We start from the raw sequence: 19,856 nt of genomic DNA on the forward strand, positions 1-19,856 counted from the left end.
CATTAATTTCTTCACACTTAGAGAGTTATTCTTCATTGATTGAAGAAAAATGCTACTTTGTGTGTTGCACATCTAAGTCATCAATTTTGCGTAAGTGTTAGGATGTGTGCATTTTTACAGAACATTCAAAGATTCTAGGATATTTAGCTCACACCACAACTTGCAAAACGTTTACTCATCCAAGGGCTTAGTGAAGATATATGCTACCTGGCCATCAGTCTTCACATGGTCGATGATGATATTGCCCCTGAGTACATGATCTCAAAGAAAATGATGTCGAATTTGGATGTGCTTGGGCTTCGAGTGTTGTACTAGGTTGTAGGCGACGTTGATTGCACTCTCATTGTCGCAGTAGAGGGGCACATTCTTCATATTTATGCCATAGTCTTTGAGGGTTTGCTTCATCCATAAGAATTGAGAACATCAAGATCCAACAACAATGTATTCAGCTTCAGAAGTGGAGAGTGATACACAGTTCTGCTTCTTTGAGGGCCAACAAACTAAGGATCGTCCGAGGAAATGACATGTGCCTCACGTTGACTTGCGATCCATCTTGGGGATTGTAGTAATTTCAAAAAAAATCCTAAGCCATGCAAGGATCTATCTATGGAGAAACCAGCAACAAGAGAGGTTGTAGAGCATTTTCATACCTTTGAAGATCACTGAGCGGAAGCATTACTAGAACGTGGTTGATGGAGTCGTACTCGCAGCGATTCAGATCACGGTAGATTGCGATCTATGCATCGAACGATGGTGCCTTCACGTTCAACACATGTACACACCGGTGACGTCTCCTCTTTCTTGATCTAGCAAGGAGAGAAGATAATTTGAAGGAGAGCTCCAGCAACACGACGGCGTGGTGGCGGTGGAGCTATGTGGTTCTCCGGCAAGGCTTCACCAAGCCTTGCGGAGGAGGAAGAAGAGAGAGGTAGGGTTGCGCCGTAAGAGAGAGATAATAATTGTGTCTCAAAAATCCCAAAACCTAAAGTATATATAGGATGAGGGAGAGGGAGGTCTGCCTGAGCCCCTCCTCCAAGGATGAGGGGTTCAGCCGAGCTAAGGGAGGAGTCCAGCTCCCACAAGGGAGTTGGATCCCTTCCTTTTAAACCTCCTTTTGCCTTATCTCCTTATCACTAGCCGCATGTGCCTTTAGGGAAGGCCTTGGACAGCCCAATAAGGGCTGGTCCACCTCCTCTAATAGCCCATGAACTCCTTTGGTAGTCACACCCCTCCCGGGGGTCCTCCGGCACCCTCCCGGCACTCCCTCTACACTACCGATGAGTCAGAAACATTTCCGGTGACCAAAACAGGACTTCCTATATATCAATCTTTACCTTCGGACCATTATGGAGCTCCTCGTGACATCCGGGATCTCATCCGGGACTCCGAACAACCTTCGGTAACCACATACTATTCCCTTTACAACTTTAGCGTCATCAAATCTAAGTGTGTAGACCCTGCGGGTTTGGGAACCATGCAGACATGACCGAGACACCTCTCCGGCCAATAACCAACAACGGGGTCTAGATATCCATGTTGGTTCCCACATGTTCCATGATGATCTCATCGGATGAACCACGATGTCAAGGATTCAATCAATCCCGTATACAATTCTCTTTGTCTACCGGTATGATACCTGCCAGAGATTCAATCGTCGGTATCCCCATACCTTGCTCAATCTCGTTACCGGAAAGTCTCTTTACTCGTTCCATAACACATCATCCCGTGGCTAACTCCTTAGTCACACTGAGCTCAATATGAAGATGAATTACCGAGTGGGCCCAGAGATACCTCTCCGTCACACGGAGTGACAAATCCCAGTCTCGATTCGCACAACCCAACAAACACTTTCGGAAATACCCGTAGTGCACCTTTATTATCACCCAATTACGTTGTGACGTTTGATACACCCAAAGCACTCCTACGGTATCTGGGAGTTGCACAATCTCATGGTCTAAGGAAATGATACTTGACATTAGAAAAGCTTTAGCAGACGAACAACATGATCCAGTGCTATGCTTAGGATTGGGTCTTGTCCATCACATAATTCCCCAATGACGTGATCCCGTTATCAATGACATCCAATGTCCATGATCAAGAAACCATGATCGTCTATTGATCAACGAGCTAGCCAACTAGAGGCTCACTAGGGACACATTGTGATCTATATATTCACACATGTATTACAATTTCTAGTTAATACAATTATAGCATGAATAATAGACAATTATCATGAACTAGGAAATACAATAATAACCACTTTATTATTGCCTGTGGCATATTTCCAACAGTCTCCCACTTGCACTAGAGTCAATAATCTAGTTCACATCACTATGTGATTGCAATGAATCCAACACCCATATAGTTTTGGGGTTCGATCATGTCTTGCTTGTGAGAGAGGTTTTAGTCAACGGGTCTGAACCTTTCACATCTCTGTGCACTTTACAAATATCTATGTCTTCCTATATATATTGCTACCACACAACATTTGGAACTATTCCAAATTACTGCTCCACTATAAGAATCCGGTTTACTACTCAAAGTTATCCGGATTAGTGTTAAAGCTTGCATCGACGTAACCCTTTACGACGAACTCTTTAATCACCTCCATAATCGAGAAAAAAATCCTTAGTCTGCAAGTTACTAAGGATAACTTTGACCGCTGTCCAGTGATCCATTCCTAGATCACTCTTGTACCCCTTGACTTACTCATGACAAGTCACACTTCAGGTGCGGTACACAACATAGCATACTATAGAGCCTATGGCTAAAGCATAGGGGATGACCTTCGCCCTTTCTCTTTCTTCTGCCGTGGTCGGTCTTTTGAAGCTTACTCAAATTCACACCTTACAACACAACCAAGAACTCCTTTCTTTGCCGATCCATTTTGAAATCGTTCAAAAACTTGTCAAGGCATGCATTTCGTTGAAAGTTCTATTAAGAACTTTGATCTATCTCCATAGATCTTGATGCTCAATGTTCAAGTAGCTTAATCCTGGTTTTCCTTTAAAAAAACACTTTTCAAACAACCCTATATGCTTTCTAGAAATTCTACATTATTTCCGATCAACAATATGTCAACCACATATATTTATCAGAAAGTCTATAGTGCTCCCACTCACTTCTTTGGAAATACAAGTTTCCCATAAACTTTGTATAAAACCAAAATCTTTGATCATCTCATCAAAGCGTATATTCCAACTCCGAGATGCTTGCTCGAGTCCATAGAAGGATCGCTCGAGATTTTTTGCATACCTGTTAGCATTCTTTAGGATTGACAAAATCTTCTGGTTGTATCACATACAACCTTCCCTTAAGGAAACCGTCGAGGAAACAATATTTTGACATCCTCAAGGAAACCGTCGAGAAAACAAAGATTTCATAAATGATGCATCAACTACTAACATAGTTCCAACAGAATATCAACATCGCTACGATTGAGAAAGTCGCATTGTAGTCAACTCTTTGAACTTTGTCGGAAACATCTTTGCGACAAGTCGAGCTTTCTTAATGGTGACTTTTCACCATCGTTGTCTGTCTTCCTTTTAAAAATCCATCTATAGTTAATAGTCTTATGACCATCAATTAGTTCTTCCAAAGTCTATACTTTGTTTTCATACATGGACCCTCTCTCGGATTTCATGGCTTCCAGCCATTTGTCAGAATCTGGGCACACCATCACTTCTCCATAACTCGTAGGTTCATTGTTGTCTAGCAACATGACCTCCAAGATAGGATTACCGTACCACTCTGGAGTAGTACGTGTCCTACGAGGTTTGATAGTGACTTGATCCGAAGCTTCATGATCACTATCATCAGCTTTCACTTCAATTTGTGTAGGCGCCACTAGAACAACTTCCTATGCCCTGCTACACACATTGGTTGAAGTGATGGTTCAATAACCTCATCAAGTTTCCACCATACTCCCACTCAATTCTTTCGATAGAAACTTTTCCTCGAGAAAGGACCCGTTTCTAGAAACCAACACTTTTGCTTCCGGATCTAAGATAAGAGGTATACCCAACTGTTTTGGGTGTCCTATGAAGATGCATTTATCCGCTTTGGGTTCGAGCTTACCAGGCTGAAACTCTTTCACATAAGCATCACAACCCCAAACTTTTAAGAAATGACAGCTTAGGTTTCTCCAAACAATAGTTCATACAGTGTCATCTCAACAGAATTACGTGGTGCCCTATTTAAAGTGAATTCGATCGTCTCTAATGCCTAACCCATAAATGATAGTGTAATTTGATAAGAAATATCATAGTATGCACTATATCTAATAGGGCATGACACATGGACACACCATCAGACTATGGTGTTCCAGGTGGCATGAGTTGTGAAACAATTTCCACGAGAAACAATTTTCACATTGTCTTAAATGTTTACCAAACTCGTAACTCAGCTATATATATGTTTACCTCTACGATCACATCGTAGACATATTATCCTCTTGTCACGATGATCTTCAATTTCACTCTAAAATTACTTGAACCTTTCAATAATTCAGATTTGTGTTTCATCAAGTAAATACACTAGTATCTACTCAAATAATCTGTGAAGTAAGAACATAATGATATCCACTACGTGCCTCAGCACTCATTGGACTGCACACGTCAAAACATATTACTTGCAACAAGTTACTCTCTTGTTCCATCTCACTGGAAAACGAGGTCTTGAGTCATCTTGCCCATGTGGTATGATTTGCATGTCTCAAGTGATTCAAAAATCAAGTGAGTCCAAACGATCCATCCGCATGGAGTTTCTTCATGCGTTTATACCAACAGGCATGGTTTGCATGTCTCAAACATTTGAAAAACGAGTGAGTACAAAGATCCATCAGCATGGAGCTTCTTCATGCATTTTATACCAATATGACTCAAGCAGCAGTGCCACAAGTAAGTGGTACTATCATTACTACTTTGTATCTTTGGCAACAATATTATGAACATGTGTATCACTATGATCGAGATTTAATAAACAATTCATTTTAGGTGCAAGACCATTGAAGGTATTATTCAAGTAAAGAGAATACCATTATTATTTTAAATGAATAACCGTATTGCAATAAACATAATCCAATCATGTCTATGCTCAACGCAAACACCAAATAACAATTATTCAGGTTTTACACTAATCTGGATCGTAGAGGGAGCGTGCGATGTTTCATCACATCAACCTTGGAAACACTTCCAACACACATCGTCGCCTTGCTTTTAGCTAGTCTCCGTTTATTCCGTAGCTTTTATTTCGAGTTACTAACACTTAGCAATTGAACCGGTAGCCAATACCCTCACGCCACTAGGAGTACTAGTAAAGTGCACATCAATATCATGTATATTTAATATACTTTTGTCGACTTTGCCAGCCTTCTTATCTACCAAGTATCTAGGGTAGTTCAGTGACTGTTCCCCTCATTACAGGAGCACTTAGTCTCGGGTTGGGTTCAACCTTGGGTCTGTTCACTAGAGCAGCAACTGGTTTGCTGTTTCATGAAGTATCCCTTCTTGCCCTTTGCCCTTCTTTGAAACTAGCGGTTTTACTAACCATCTACAATTGATGCTCCCTTTTTATTTCTACTTTCGCGGTGTCAAACATCGTGAATAGCTCAAGGATCATCATATCTATCCCTGATATGTTCAGAGTTCATCATGAAGCTCTAGCAGCTTGGTGGCAGTGACTTTGGAGAACTATCACTGTCTCATCTGGAAGATCAACTCCCACTTGATTCAAGCGATTGTAGTATTCAGACAATCTGAGCACATGCTCAACAATTGAGCTTTTCTCCTTACTTTGTTGACAAAGAATCTTGTCGGAGGTCTCATACCTCTCAACAAGGACACGAGCATGAAATACCAATTTCATCTCTTGGAACATCTCGTATGTCCCGCGACGTTCGAAACATCTTTAGCGCCTCAATTCTAAGCCGTTTAAGCATTATGCATTGAACTATCATGTCGTTATCAAAAACGTGTATGTCAGATGTTCGCAACATCCACAGACGATGCTTGGGGTTCAGCACACCGAATGTGCATTAAGGACATAAGCCTTCTGCCAGTAATGAGGACAATCCTTAGTTAACGGACCGAGTCTGCATGATTGCTATTATCATATTTCAACTAAATTTTCTCTAGGAACATATCAAAAATTGTAGAGTTATCAGCGCAAGCTACACCACAATTTGCAAAGACCTTTTGACTATGTTCATGATAATTAATTTCATCTAATGAACTCCCACTTAGATCGAAATCCCTCTAGTCATCCAAGTGTTACGTGATCCACGTGGACTAGCCCGTGTCCGATCATCACGTGAGACGGACTAGGCATCAATGGTAAGCATCTCTATGCTGATCGTGTCAACCATACGACTCATGTTCGACCTTTCGGTCTCCCGTATTCGAGGCCATGTCTGTACATGTTAGGCTCGTCGAGTCAACCTAAGTGTTCTGCGTGGGTAAACTGGCTTACACCCATTGTATGCGAACGCTAGAATCTATCACACCCGATCATCATGTGGTGCTTCGACACAACGATCCTTCACAACGGTGCACACTTAGGGGAATACTTATCTCGAAATTTTATGAGGGATGAAAAACATGATAAACATCACATGCAATCATATAGTGACATGATATGGCCAATATAATCTTCCTCCTTTGATCTCCATCTTTGGGGCACCATGATCATCATTGTCACCGACATGACACCATGATCTCCATAACTGTGTCTTCATGAAGACATCACGCCAACTATTACTTCTACTACTATAGCTAACCATTAGCGATAAAGTAAAGTAATGAACATGGCGTTGCATCTCATACAATAAATTAAGACAACTCCTATGGCTCCTGCGGGTTGTCATACTCATCAACATGCAAGTCGTGAATCCTATTACAAGAACATGATCAATCTCATACATCACATATGTTACATCACATCCTTTTGGCCATATCACATCACATAGCATAGCCTGCAAAAACAAGTTAGGCGTTCTCTAATTGTTGTTGCAAGTTTTACATGGCTGATTAGGGTTTCTAGCAAGAACGCTTCTTACCTACGTGACAGCACAGCATTCATATGCCAATGCTATTTACCCTTCATAAGGACCCTCTTCATCGAATCCGATCCGACTAAAGTGGGAGAGACAGACACCCACTAGCCGCCTTATGCAACAAGTGCATGTCGGTCGGTGGAACCAGTCTCACGTAAGAGTACGTGTAAAGTCGGTCCCGGCTGCTTCATCCCAGGATGCCGCTGAATCAAGATAAGACTAGTAATGACAAGCAATTGACAAATCAGCGCCCACAACTTTTGTGTTCTACTCGTGCATAAAATCTAAGCATAGAACCTTGGCTCAGATGCCACTATTGGGGATCGTAGTAATTTCAAAACATTTCCTACGCCATGCAAGAATCTTTCTATGGAGAAACCAGCAACAAGAGAGGTTGTAGAGCATCTTCATACCTTTGAAGATCGCTAAGCGGAAGCGTTACTAGAACGTGGTTGATGGAGTCGTACTCGCAACGATTTAGATCGCGGTAGATTCCGGTCTATGCACCGAACGACGCTGCCTCCGCATTCAACACACGTACAGCCCGGTGATGTCTCCTCCTTATTGGTCCAGCAAGGAGAGAGAGAAGTTGAGGGAGAGCTCCGGCAGCACGACGGCGTGGTGGTGGTGGAGCTATGTGGTTCTCCGGTAGGGCTTCGTCAAGCGCTGCGAAGGAGGAAGGAGAGAGAGGTAGGGCTGCGCCATGTGAGAAAGATAATATTTATGTCTCAAATCCCAAAATCTCAAGTATATATAGGAAAAGGGAGAGGGAGGGCTTCCTTGGCCCCTCCTCCAAGGAGGAGGGGTTCGGCCGAGCTAAGGGAGGAGTCCACCTCCCACAAGGAAGGTGGATCCCTTCCTTTTAAACCTCCTTTTGCCTTATCTCCTTATCCCTAGCCGCATGGGCCTTTAGGGAAGGCCTTGGCCAGCCCAATAAGGTCGGGTCCACCTCCTCTAACAGCCCATGAACTCCTTTGGTCGTCACACTCCTTCCGGGGGGTCCTCCGGCACCCTCCCGGCACTCCCGGTACACTACCGATGAGTCCGAAACTTTTCCGGTGACCAAAACAGGACTTCCTATATATCAATCTTTACCTTCAGACCATTTCAGAGCTCCTCGTGATGTCCGAGATCTCATCCGGGACTCCGAACAACCTTCTATAACCATATACTATTCCCTTTACAACTCTAGCATCATCGAACCTTATGTGTGTAGACCCTACGGGTTCGGGAACCATGCAGATATGACCGAGACACCTCTCCGGCCAATAACCAATAGCGGGGTCTGGATATCCATGTTGGTTCCCACATGTTCCACGATGATCTCATCGGATGAATCACGATGTCAAGGATTCAATCAATCCCATATACAATTCCCTTTGTCTACCGGTATGATATTTGCCCGAGATTCGATCGTCGGTATCCCCATACCTTGTTCAATCTCGTTACCGGCAAGTCTCTTTACTTGTTCCGTAACACATCATCCCGTGGCTAACTCTTTAGTCACATTGAGCTCAATATGATGATGAATTACCGAGTGGGCCCAGAGATACCTCTTCGTCACACAGAGTGACAAATCCCAGTCTCGATTCGCACAACCGAACAAACACTTTCGAAGATACCCGTAGTGCACCTTTATAATCACCCAGTTACGTTGTGACGTTTGATACACCCAAAGCACTCCTACGGTATCCGGGAGTTGCACAATCTCTTGGTCTAAGGAAATGATACTTGACATTAGAAAAGCTTTAGCAAACGAACAACACGATCTAGTGCTATGGTTAGGATTGGGCCTTGTCCATCACATAATTCCCCAATGATGTGATCCCGTTATCAATGACATCCAAAGTCCATGATCAAGAAACCATGATCATCTATTGATCAACGAGCTAGCCAACTAGAGGCTCACTAGGGACACATTGTGATCTATATATTCACACATGTATTACGGTTTCTAGTTAATACAATTATAGCATGAATAATAGACAATTATCATGAACTAGGAAATATAATAATAACCACTTTATTATTGCCTCTAGGGAATATTTCCAACAACCCACACGGTCACCAACATAATCAGAATCTGAATATTCAACGAGGTGACGATTTGAGCCCTTGGGGTACCATAATCCAAGCGTTGCTGTGTGATCTAGATATCGAAGAATATGTTTCACAACCTTATGGTGTGATTCCTTTGGTTTTGCTTGGAAACATGCAGACATGCAAACACTAAGCATAATGTCTGGCCTAGATGCACATAGGTACAATAAACAACCAATCATTGAGCAATATACCTGCTGATCGAAATCTATACCATTTTTGTCAGTGCAGAGGTGGCCATTGGTAGGCATAGGAATCTTGACGCCTCTACATTCATTCATGCTGAATTTCTTCGACATCCTTGAGGTATTTCTCTTGAGAGATGAAGATGCCATTGCGTTGTTCATGAATTTGCAGACCTAAGAAGAATTTCAGCTTCCCCATCATGGACATTTGATATTCTTCACCCATCATGTAAGAAAATTCATCACTGTAACGTTTGTCAGTACAACCAAAGATATTGTCGTCGAAATATATTTGGCACACAAATAGTTCATTGTCATAGGATTTTGTGAAATGAGTAGGATCAAGTGAACCGGGTTTGAAGCCTTTCTTCATGAGGAATTCCTTCAATGTGCCATACCATGCCCGAGGGGCTTGCTTGAGGCCATAGAGTGCCTTTTTGAGTCCGAAGACTTTGTCAGGATGCTTCGGTTCTTCAAAACCTGGGGGCCGAGCAACATATACTTCTTCCTCAAGCTTACCATTGAGGAATGCACTTTTCACATCCATTTGATATAGAATAATATTGTGATGGTTAGCATAAGCAAGCAATATACGAATAGCTTCAAGTCTAGCAACAGGTGCAAAAGTTTCATCAAAGTCAATTCCTTCAACCTGTGTGTAGCCTTGGGGTACATGCCGTGCCTTATTTCTCACAACCTGACCATCCGCATCTTGCTTGTTTCGGTAGATCCACTTGGTGCCAAATATATTGTGCTTGTGAGGATCAGGTCTTTTGACGAGTTCCCATACATCATTTAGCTTGAACTGAAGAAGTTCATCTTGCATGGCTTGAATCCACTCAGCTTCCATGAAGGCTTCAACAACTTTTGAGGGTTTTGTGATAGACACAAAGGAGAAATGCCCACAAAATTTAACTAAATGTGAAGCTTTTGAGCGAGTGAGAGGACCTGGCGCATTGATGTCATCGAGCATTTTGTCAATTTCCACTTCATTTGCAATCCTCAGATTGGTTGAAAACTTTGGTTAGACTGAGGAATTTGATCTGGAGCATTTTCCTCAGGTGCACCCTCTTGAATTTCATCATTGTTAGGGACAACTTCTTCAAAAAGCGGTTGTTCCTCAGTAGGAATGATATCTTCAGTAGCCTTGCGCTCAATAGCTTCCTCATGAGTCAATCTATCTGCCACACGAGGTAGTTGCTCTCTTTGCGAGCCATTAGTTTCATCGAACCGCACATCTACAGTTTCAACAACCTTGTTGTGATAGATGTTGAAGACTCTGTAGGTGTGTGAGTCCTTTTTGTAACCAAGCATAAAACCCTCATGTGCTTTAGGTGCAAATTTTGAACTATGGTGAGGATCTCTAATCCAGCATCTTGCATAGAAGACTTTGAAATAACTTACATTGGGTTTCTTGTCAATGAGGAGTTCGTATGAGGTTTTCTTGAGGAATTTGTGAAGATATACCCTATTGATGATGTGGCAAGTAGTATTGATTGCGTCAGGCCAAAAGCGATGAGGAGTGTGATATTTTCAAGCATAATCCATGCCATTTCAACCACGGTCCCGTTCTTGCGCTCAACGACGCCATTCTGTTGAGGAGTATAAGGAGTAGACAATTCGTGAGTAATACTAAGTTCATCAAGATAATCATCAAGACCAGTATTCTTGAATTTTGTCCCATTATCACTCCTGATGTGTTTGATCTTGACGTCTAAGTTCGTTGTGGCCCTTGAGGAAAATCGTTTGAAGACTTCCTCCACTTAGTTTTGTAAGCAATGATGTGTACCCAAGTATAACGAGAATAGTCATCAACGATGACAAGGCCATATAGAGATGCTGCATTGGTTAGAGTAGCATAATGAGTAGGTCCAAAGAGATCCATATGAAGCAATTCAAACGGACGAGCAGTAGTCATGATAGTATTTTAGGAGCGTTTGGATCTGGTCATTTTTCCAGACTCACAAGAACCGTAGAGATGGTCCTTCAGGAATTTGACGGGTTCGATGCCAATGAGATGCTTCTTCTTCGCTAGTGTGTGCAAATTCCTCATGCGTGCATGACCAAGTCGTCGATGCCATAGCCAGCATTCTGATGTTTTTGCTAGTAGACACGTGGCTGGTTGTGGACCTGTAGAGAAGTCAACAATATACAAGTCTCCTCTCCCAAAGCCTTTGAAGACTTTGGATTTGTCACATTCCATGATGACTACACATCTATATTTCCCAAAGATGACGATAATATCAAGATCACAAAGCATTGAGACGGACATGAGGTTAAACCCAAGGGATTCGACAAGCATGACTTTGTCCATGTGCCGATACTTAGAGATAGCCACTTTACCAAGTCCCAATACCATGCTTTTACCTTTGTCTGCGTAGGTGATATGCTTCAATGGTGATGGAGTCAGTGAGATATTCATCAATAAGCTTTTATCACCAGTCATGTGATTTGTACATCCACTATCAAGAACCCTGTTCTTGGGTTGATCATCCTGCAGATGAATTAGTACTACTTACCATCTCATATGCTTCAGATTTGAAGAATATGATATCAATTTCATCAGACTTGAATTTCATCACAAACAGTAAATTTGAGGATGATTGAAATGTTAGATCATTTCATCATGTCTTAGCTTGCCTCGTATCAAGAAATTTCCTCAGGTCTCCAACAAATTCTTCAGATGATGACTTTCATCTAGAGACCTGACCTGCAGAAGCGATTAGTTCGATTTCTTCACCACCCACATATGAAGGGGTGGCAAAGAGTTCATCATCCTACGAGCACCATATGAGAATGGGGGCATTGAAGCTAATGCACTTCTTTTCATAGTAGGGGGGTTAGAGCACTCAAATGAATAGATAGAGAAATTCTTTGAGGACTTATGAACATAAGGATTTGAGGAATAGTGCACATATTCATGCCCCTTGTAGTTTCCCTGCATATCAGAAGCATTAGTGCGAGTACAAGCATAATTTTGACCATTCAAGGAATTTAATCCTTGTGAAGACTTTGGTCCACCTGAGGAATTTGATCTGAGGTTCCGGTTCTTCACTGGTGGTGTCATGAGGACATTCACTTGAAGATTTTCCAAGCAACTTTTGGGAAGCCATATTTTCCTCAGGGGAGGTCCATTCCTGCAGTTAGTTCCAACATATCGAGCAAATACTTCACCAGATTGATTTTTGAACAATTTATAGTTGGAGTCAAATGACTCATGAGAGGAATAAGACATTTCACATGCAAAGCCTGTTAGAGTGGATGGATCAATGGGAGGCCCTTTAACAGCAACCCATGAGGTTTTGGGGTACCGCTCAGGTTTCCAGTATGACCCATCAACGTCCAGTTTCCTCTCAAAGGCAATGCCCTCTTTCCTCGGGTTCCTGTCCAGAATTTGCTTTTTGAGCACATCGCGAAGGGTTTGATGCCCTTTGAGACTTTTGTATATGCCTGTCACATACAATTCCTTCAGTCCTGCATTCTCATCAGTAGCATTTGTGGTTCCCTCAAGTGAAGAATTTGATACCACATGAACAGTTGAAGAATTTGTAGTGATAGGAGCATTTGAGGTTTCAGGTGAAGAATTAGCATTTCCATATTCGATGCATTTCAGACATGGTGGAATGAATTCTTCCTGAGCGATACTAATCTGTTGAGCAAGCAATGAATCATTTCCATTTGAAGATCATCATGGGACATTTTCAACTTCTCAAGATCAAGCTTCCTTTGAAGAAATTCATAGTAAAGATTCTCATGATCAGCCAAGAGTGTACCATAACGATCTTGAAGACTATCAAATCTAGACTGAAGACTTTGTACATCTTTAGTGAGGATTTGAGTATGATTCATTTCATCATTCAACAAATCATCGCTTTTGTCTAGCAGTTTCTGAAGCTTTTCAATAACACTTTGTTGCTTAGTGGCAATGTTGACAAGTTTATAGTAACTGGGTTTTTGATAATCATCATGTTCACAGTCACTAGAATCAAAGGAGGATGTGTGGTTTGGTACCTTTGAACCTTTTTCCATGAAGCAATAGGTGGGAGCGAAGTCATCATCTTATTCATCAGTGTTGTTGACTTTGTCATTTTCTTCAAGGTTGAAGATCGACTTGCTGATGAATGTGGTAGCAAGTGCAAGACTTGCCACACCAGATTCTGACTCCACTTTAGAACCTTCCTCTTCATCACATTCCTCAGATTCTTCTTCAGGATTCATTTCCTTGCCAATGAGTGTCCGAGCCTTTCTAAAACTGGTCTTCTTGTGCAATGAGGACTTTGAAGATTTCTTCTTTTTCTTCGAGTCGTTAGAACTTTCATCCTTGTATTTCTTCTTTCTTGATTCCTTCACCCAACAAGGACAGTCAGCAATGCAGTGACCAGATTTCTTGCATTTGTGGGAGGTTCTTTTCTCGTAGTCCTGAAATGAAGATTATGATTTCCTCATATCTTTTTTTGAAGACTTTCCGAACTGGCCACCATTTGTGAACTTCTGGAATTTCCTCACGAGCATAGCAAGTTCTTTACCAAGTTCTTCAAGATCACCAAGACTGCAGTCAGATTCTTCTTCTTCAGATGAGGAAACAACCTTTGCCTTCAGCGCACGAGGTCTTGAATAGCTTGGTCCATATAGGTCTCTCTTTTCTTCTTGTTGGAATTTATGAGTATTGAGTCTCTCAAGTATATCAACATGGTCAAGCATCTTGTAGTCTCTTCGTTCTTGGATCATCAGAACTAGTGTGTTAAACGATGAATCAAGAGACCGTAGCAGTTTCTTCACAACTTCATGGTCAGTGATGTCTCTGGATCCCACAACTTGCAACTCATTTGATATGTCAGTGAGGCGATCAAAGGTGTCTTGGCAGCATTCATTATCAAGCCTCTTGAAATGGTTGAAGAGATTGCGAAGAACATCAACACGAGAGTCACGTTGTGTGGAGACTCCCTCATTAACTTTGGACAGCCTATCCCAAATAAGCTTTGCTAAGCCCAAAGCACTGACTCTGCCATACTAACCTTTGCTCAAATGGCCACATATGATATTCTTCGCTTGTGAGTCGAGTTGCTTGAACTTCTTCACATCAGCGGCAGAGATAGTTGCAGTGATGGAGGGAACACCATTTTCCACAATGTACCACAGATTGTTGTCAATTGCTTGAAGGTGCATTTGCATCTTGGTCTTCGAGTAGGGGAAGTCCTTTCCTTCGAAGGTAGGACAACCTGCAGTAACCTTGATCATACCCGCGGTCGACATAACTAAAACTCCAAGGAGTTAAACCAAAATCACAAAGAACAAGGGAGTAGCTTGCTCTGATACGAATTGAAAGTGCGTTATATCGACTAGAGGGGGGTGAATAGGTGATTTTTACAAATTCATCACTAAGGAAATTCTTAGTGAGGAAAGTCCTGGGTCATGAACTGAGTGCAGCGGAAATAGTACTTAGGTAGAAGTGATAAAACGACTACAACAAAGTACTCATCGTGAATTGAGAGAATCGGTTTGCACAGGTCACGTATACAGGATAAGCAGGTGATGAATAACTCAGGTGAATAATTCGAGGTGAGGAATTCAGAGAAAGTCTTCAGTCAAATTGTTTAGATAGTACAGGTAAAAGTCTTCAACATGCAATTGAGGAAATGAAAAGAGTTGAAGAAATAGAACCAGATGCTTGATGAAGACAGTTGTTGATGACCCAGTTCCAAATGCTGTGACAGTTGTGCCTGTGGTTAGGAGCGGTTTGGTTTTGAAACCAAAGGACAAACAGTCCCGGGACACACAATCCCTATCGTATTCTCCTTGACCTAAGGACACACAGTCCTCGCCCAACACTCGTGGTAATTTTTCAGGGCAGACTTCCAAACCCTCACAAACTCGGTCACCCGCCAATCCACAATTGACTGTTGGATGCTCTAGACCATGACACCTAGCCGTTTGGAGGATGCACAATCCTTAAAGGTAACAAGCATCAGTTCCACACATGAATCACTTCTTTGGTGATTCTCAATCACTTGGGTTTGGGTTTGGGTTTGGGTGTTCGGGGTATTTCCTCACTTGATGATTTTCTCCCAAGGTCCTCGAGGAATTGGGTAGTTCTAAATGACAAGTGTCAGTTTCTCTCAGAGTAGCCAACCTGCTAGTGGTTGTGTGTGTGTGGGGGGGGGGGAGTGGCTACTTATAGCCTCGGAGCATCTCGACATGATATGGCATTAATGCCCTTAATGATATGACCGTTGGGTGGATAAGATTTCGGACAGGTGGCGCGTGGCACGGCAACGGTTGGAACTTTCAATCGTGAAAGTCCTCATGTCTCTCATGTTCCTCATTTTGAGGATCTCGTAGGTGTAGGTTTGAGTTGAGCATCATGAGGAAATTCTTTCCATAGTTTTACCTCGACCCGCTTTAAAAGTACGGTGTTCCTTTGACTCAAGAATAAAGAAAATGAAACGGAAAGAGTAAATCTTCAAGCTTCAAAGTCTTGACAGTATTTTCTTCGGGACACACCGAATTCCTCATCTTGAATGTCTTCATGAGGAATATCAATTTCTTTGCGATCAAAGTCTTCAAGGAATTACCAAAGTCTTCACCCGAAGACATATACTTTTAGGGGTCAATATTCATCGAATAACTCAAACTCCTCAACGACTTATAGAGCTTGTGTACACTTATAAACTTATCAGGCTCTTAACCTATAAGTCTTCAATCCACCAAAATCACTAAGGGGCACTAGATGCACTTACAGGCCCCCTTCAGCAAGATCGACATCTGCGTTGGCAAGAACGACGAATCTGAGCCCGAGACGGACACCTTCATCGACATCATCAAGCCGACGCGACGCTCTCAATTGGGCCCGACACAAGCCGCTTGGAACCATGTCTGGTGGTGAAACCCTTGCCTACTCTGATGGGGGGTCATTGATTGGCAAAACCGAGTCGATACTTCCACTTATTAATGACCAACTTAGTGTCTATACACACGAAGAGACTAACTCAGAGGTTTTCGAGCCGCCGCGTTGCATGGACGTGTACATGACAGGGGATCACACGCTAGAGATGGCGATGATTCAAAATTCCACTACTGTTGGTGCTAGGACTGAGGGCGAGGACCCGGCTTCAGGCAGAGCCGGCTCGAGTAAACCACCGACTCAAACTTTGCTAGAATTAGCAACTGCATTGAGCACCCTTCTGGCATCCCTCATAACCGAGGAGAACATTATAGAGCGCATCGCCAAGGTTATGAAACTTCAAGAGTAAATAGCTACATTCGAGGAGGAGATCAACACAGAGAACACTTGTATGGCAGAGATGGAGGCCCGCATCCATAGCGAGCATGAGCGCTTGCGGAAAGAGGCAGTCCACTTAGGTTTTTTCCAAAACGAGAACTCCTTGGTTCACACAAGAAAGCACCAGAGTCTCGTGTCATCAACCTTCGAGCCGGCTCGTCTGTTTGGAACACCGCTTGACGTGACTATTCGAGGAGTAGGAGTGTAATGCCCAAGATGCGATTCTATCCTTATTTTGGCACGAGGGCCTCAACAGGGATAGAAGCACATCTCATCGTTTTGCAAGAATGGATATCGTTACAACTACATGTACAAAATAGATGGGTATATGGAATTGGCTTACACTCACCACAAGCTACATCATGAACAACACAATACAACAATATATTCAATCATCATGTAGAAGAGCAGGGTCCAACTATGGACGAAATCAAATGATAAAAGAACAATATGCATCCTTTCTATCCCTAGTTGTCGGCTTGGAACCCATTCTAGATCGGTGAAGAAGAAGAAGAAGAAGAAACTCCAAATAGCACAATCATCGCGCTCACGTCAAAGTATCGCTTTACCTATACCTGCAACTATTTATTGTAGTAATAAGTGAGCCACATGGACTCAACAATATCATTTCCAAAGGTATCAATACTAGCAAAGCTTAATGGGTGAGGTATGGTTAAGTGGTGAGGCTGTAGCAGGCAACTAGCATATTATTTGAGTGGCTAACTTACGAGTACAATATACAAGAGGGGGCTGATCTACGCATGAACGGACGAGAACTATAATGATCTCGAAGTGATCCTGAACACCTACTTACATCAAACATAAACCCACCATGTCCTCTTCCGGATGCAAAACTCACGAGAAGAGACAGTCACGGTTACACACATAGTTGGCATATTTTAATTAAGTTTACTTCAAGTTTGCCATGATCGGGTGTTAAACAAAGTTTCCAAGTTGCCACATAACCGTGGGAACGGCTCTCCGAAAGATTTAACCCTGCAGGGGTGCTCCAACTACTCCATCACAAACTACCACACGCTGCATCGGAAACCTCGACCACGGAAAACCCTTGATCTCCTTGGATTCCTGGTGGAAAATCTCAACCTCGAGATAGCCCAATGTATCCTCGGAATCCCTCACACAAGACGTTCGAGAAAGGTAAAACAAGTCCAGCAAGGCCGCCCGGCATGTCGACAATCCCGATAGGAGACGTGTATCTCGTTCTCAGGACACGGCGGATGGTCCAAACTTCTGGTAGGCCAATCATAGATTTGCCCCTGGTAGCCACCGGCGGTTGACAGGTTGGACAAACACTCATGAGATGCACTAGCCTGGGGGTTGATTAATTATCCGCGGGGGTCGACTGGTCCCCATGCAAGTTCATTAGTTTTTAGGCAAATGTAGTACCAATGTTGGGCCTTGCCAGGCGAGTTTTATCCCAAAACGAAAATCTAGGGAGTCCGCATAACAACCCCAAGCATGTTAGGAGCGCTCAATTATGGAACATAACATCGTTACGCAAGTACCTAGGGTGGCAAAGATGGAACAAAACACCAAGCTAGAAGGCCAAGCCTTCCACCTTTTACCAAGTATACAGGTGCATTAGATTAAATAGCAATAATACGGTGATATAACAAGGAACCCATGTTTTCACATGGAAGCAACTGCACCTGCAACTAGCAATGCTATCAAAAGGTCGAGCAAGCGGTAACATAGGCAAACAATGGTTTGCTGGGTTGTGGAAGGGTTAGAGGCTTTTCATGACAATGTTGGGAGGATTATTAAACATGTGGTAGGCAGTGAGACATAGTGAAAGAAATGAGACACTAGCATGGCATTGATAGTAATGGTATCTGGGGAAAAGATCATCTTGCTTATGATCCTGCTTGGAAGAAGAACGAATCCGTGAAGAAGACAAACCAACGTAGTCGAACGGATCCTCACACTCGGAAGCGGTTCGAAACTCTATCGAGAAGAAATAACTGGGAAACAACAATCAACACTCGATAACTCCACACATATTCATGACAAGATGCACAATCAAATATGATGCATGTCCATTTAATTATCCACGACATGACAATCACAATAATTTATTACTACACATTAAATGAAGCTCAATATGCAACTCGTTGCATATTGACGAAACTCCATATTGAATTACTTAGTTCACTCCCGTTAGGTACACGACAACATTAAATGTTGTTAAACATGGAAAGAGATGAAGCATAAATAAACTACACTATCTAGGCATGTTAAATGAGGTCGGAAACAACATATATCATTTCCAAAATGACCCCATATGTTAATTTTGAAATCTATCCAAAACTGATCTCAACATACTTTATATTTATTGAACAACAAAATAGAGTGGACCATGTGATTCTACACGTCATTCTAGTCAGTTTATACATGTACATCATTTAAAACTGAGCTACGATTTAAAAGATATGAGCAACACAAGATAATATGACATGGATGCAAAATGCATGCAAAAGACAACCACAACATGTTAAGACATGGGGGAACGAGACAATATGAAACTACATGGAATTATAGCAAGTTTAAACGAGGCCGGAAAAACGAACAAAAATTCCGGAAAGTGTTGGAAATATGCCCTAGAGGCAATAATAAATTGGTTATTATTATATTTCCTTGTTCGTGATAATCGTTTATTATCCATGCTAGAATTGTATTGATTGGAAACTCAAATACATGTGTGGATACATAGACAACACACAATCCCTAGTGAGCCTCTAGTTGACTAGCTCGTTGATCAAAGATGGTCAAGGTTTCCTGAACATAGACAAGCGTTGTCACTTGATAACGGGATCACAACATTAGGAGAATGATGTCATGGACAAGACCCAAACTATGAACATAACATATGATCGTGTCAGTTTATTGCTACTATTTTCTGCATGTCAATGTATCTGTTCCTATGACCATGAAATCATGCAACTCCCAAACACCGGAGGAATACCTTGCGTGTATCAAACGTCGCGACGTAACTGGGTGACTATAAAGGCGCTCTACACGTATCTCCGAAGGTGTGTGTTGGGTTGGCATGGATCAATACTGGGATTTGTCACTCCGTGTGACAGAGAGGTATCTCAGGTCCTACTCGGTAATACAACATCAAAACAAGCCTTACAAGCGATGTGACTAAGAAGTTAGTCATGGGATCTTGTATTACAGAACGAGTAAAGAGACTTGCCAGTAACGAGATTGAACTAGGTAT

The sequence above is a fragment of the Hordeum vulgare genome, chromosome 2H (genome assembly GCF_904849725.1).
Source record: "Hordeum vulgare subsp. vulgare chromosome 2H, MorexV3_pseudomolecules_assembly, whole genome shotgun sequence".
NCBI lineage: Eukaryota > Viridiplantae > Streptophyta > Magnoliopsida > Poales > Poaceae > Hordeum > Hordeum vulgare.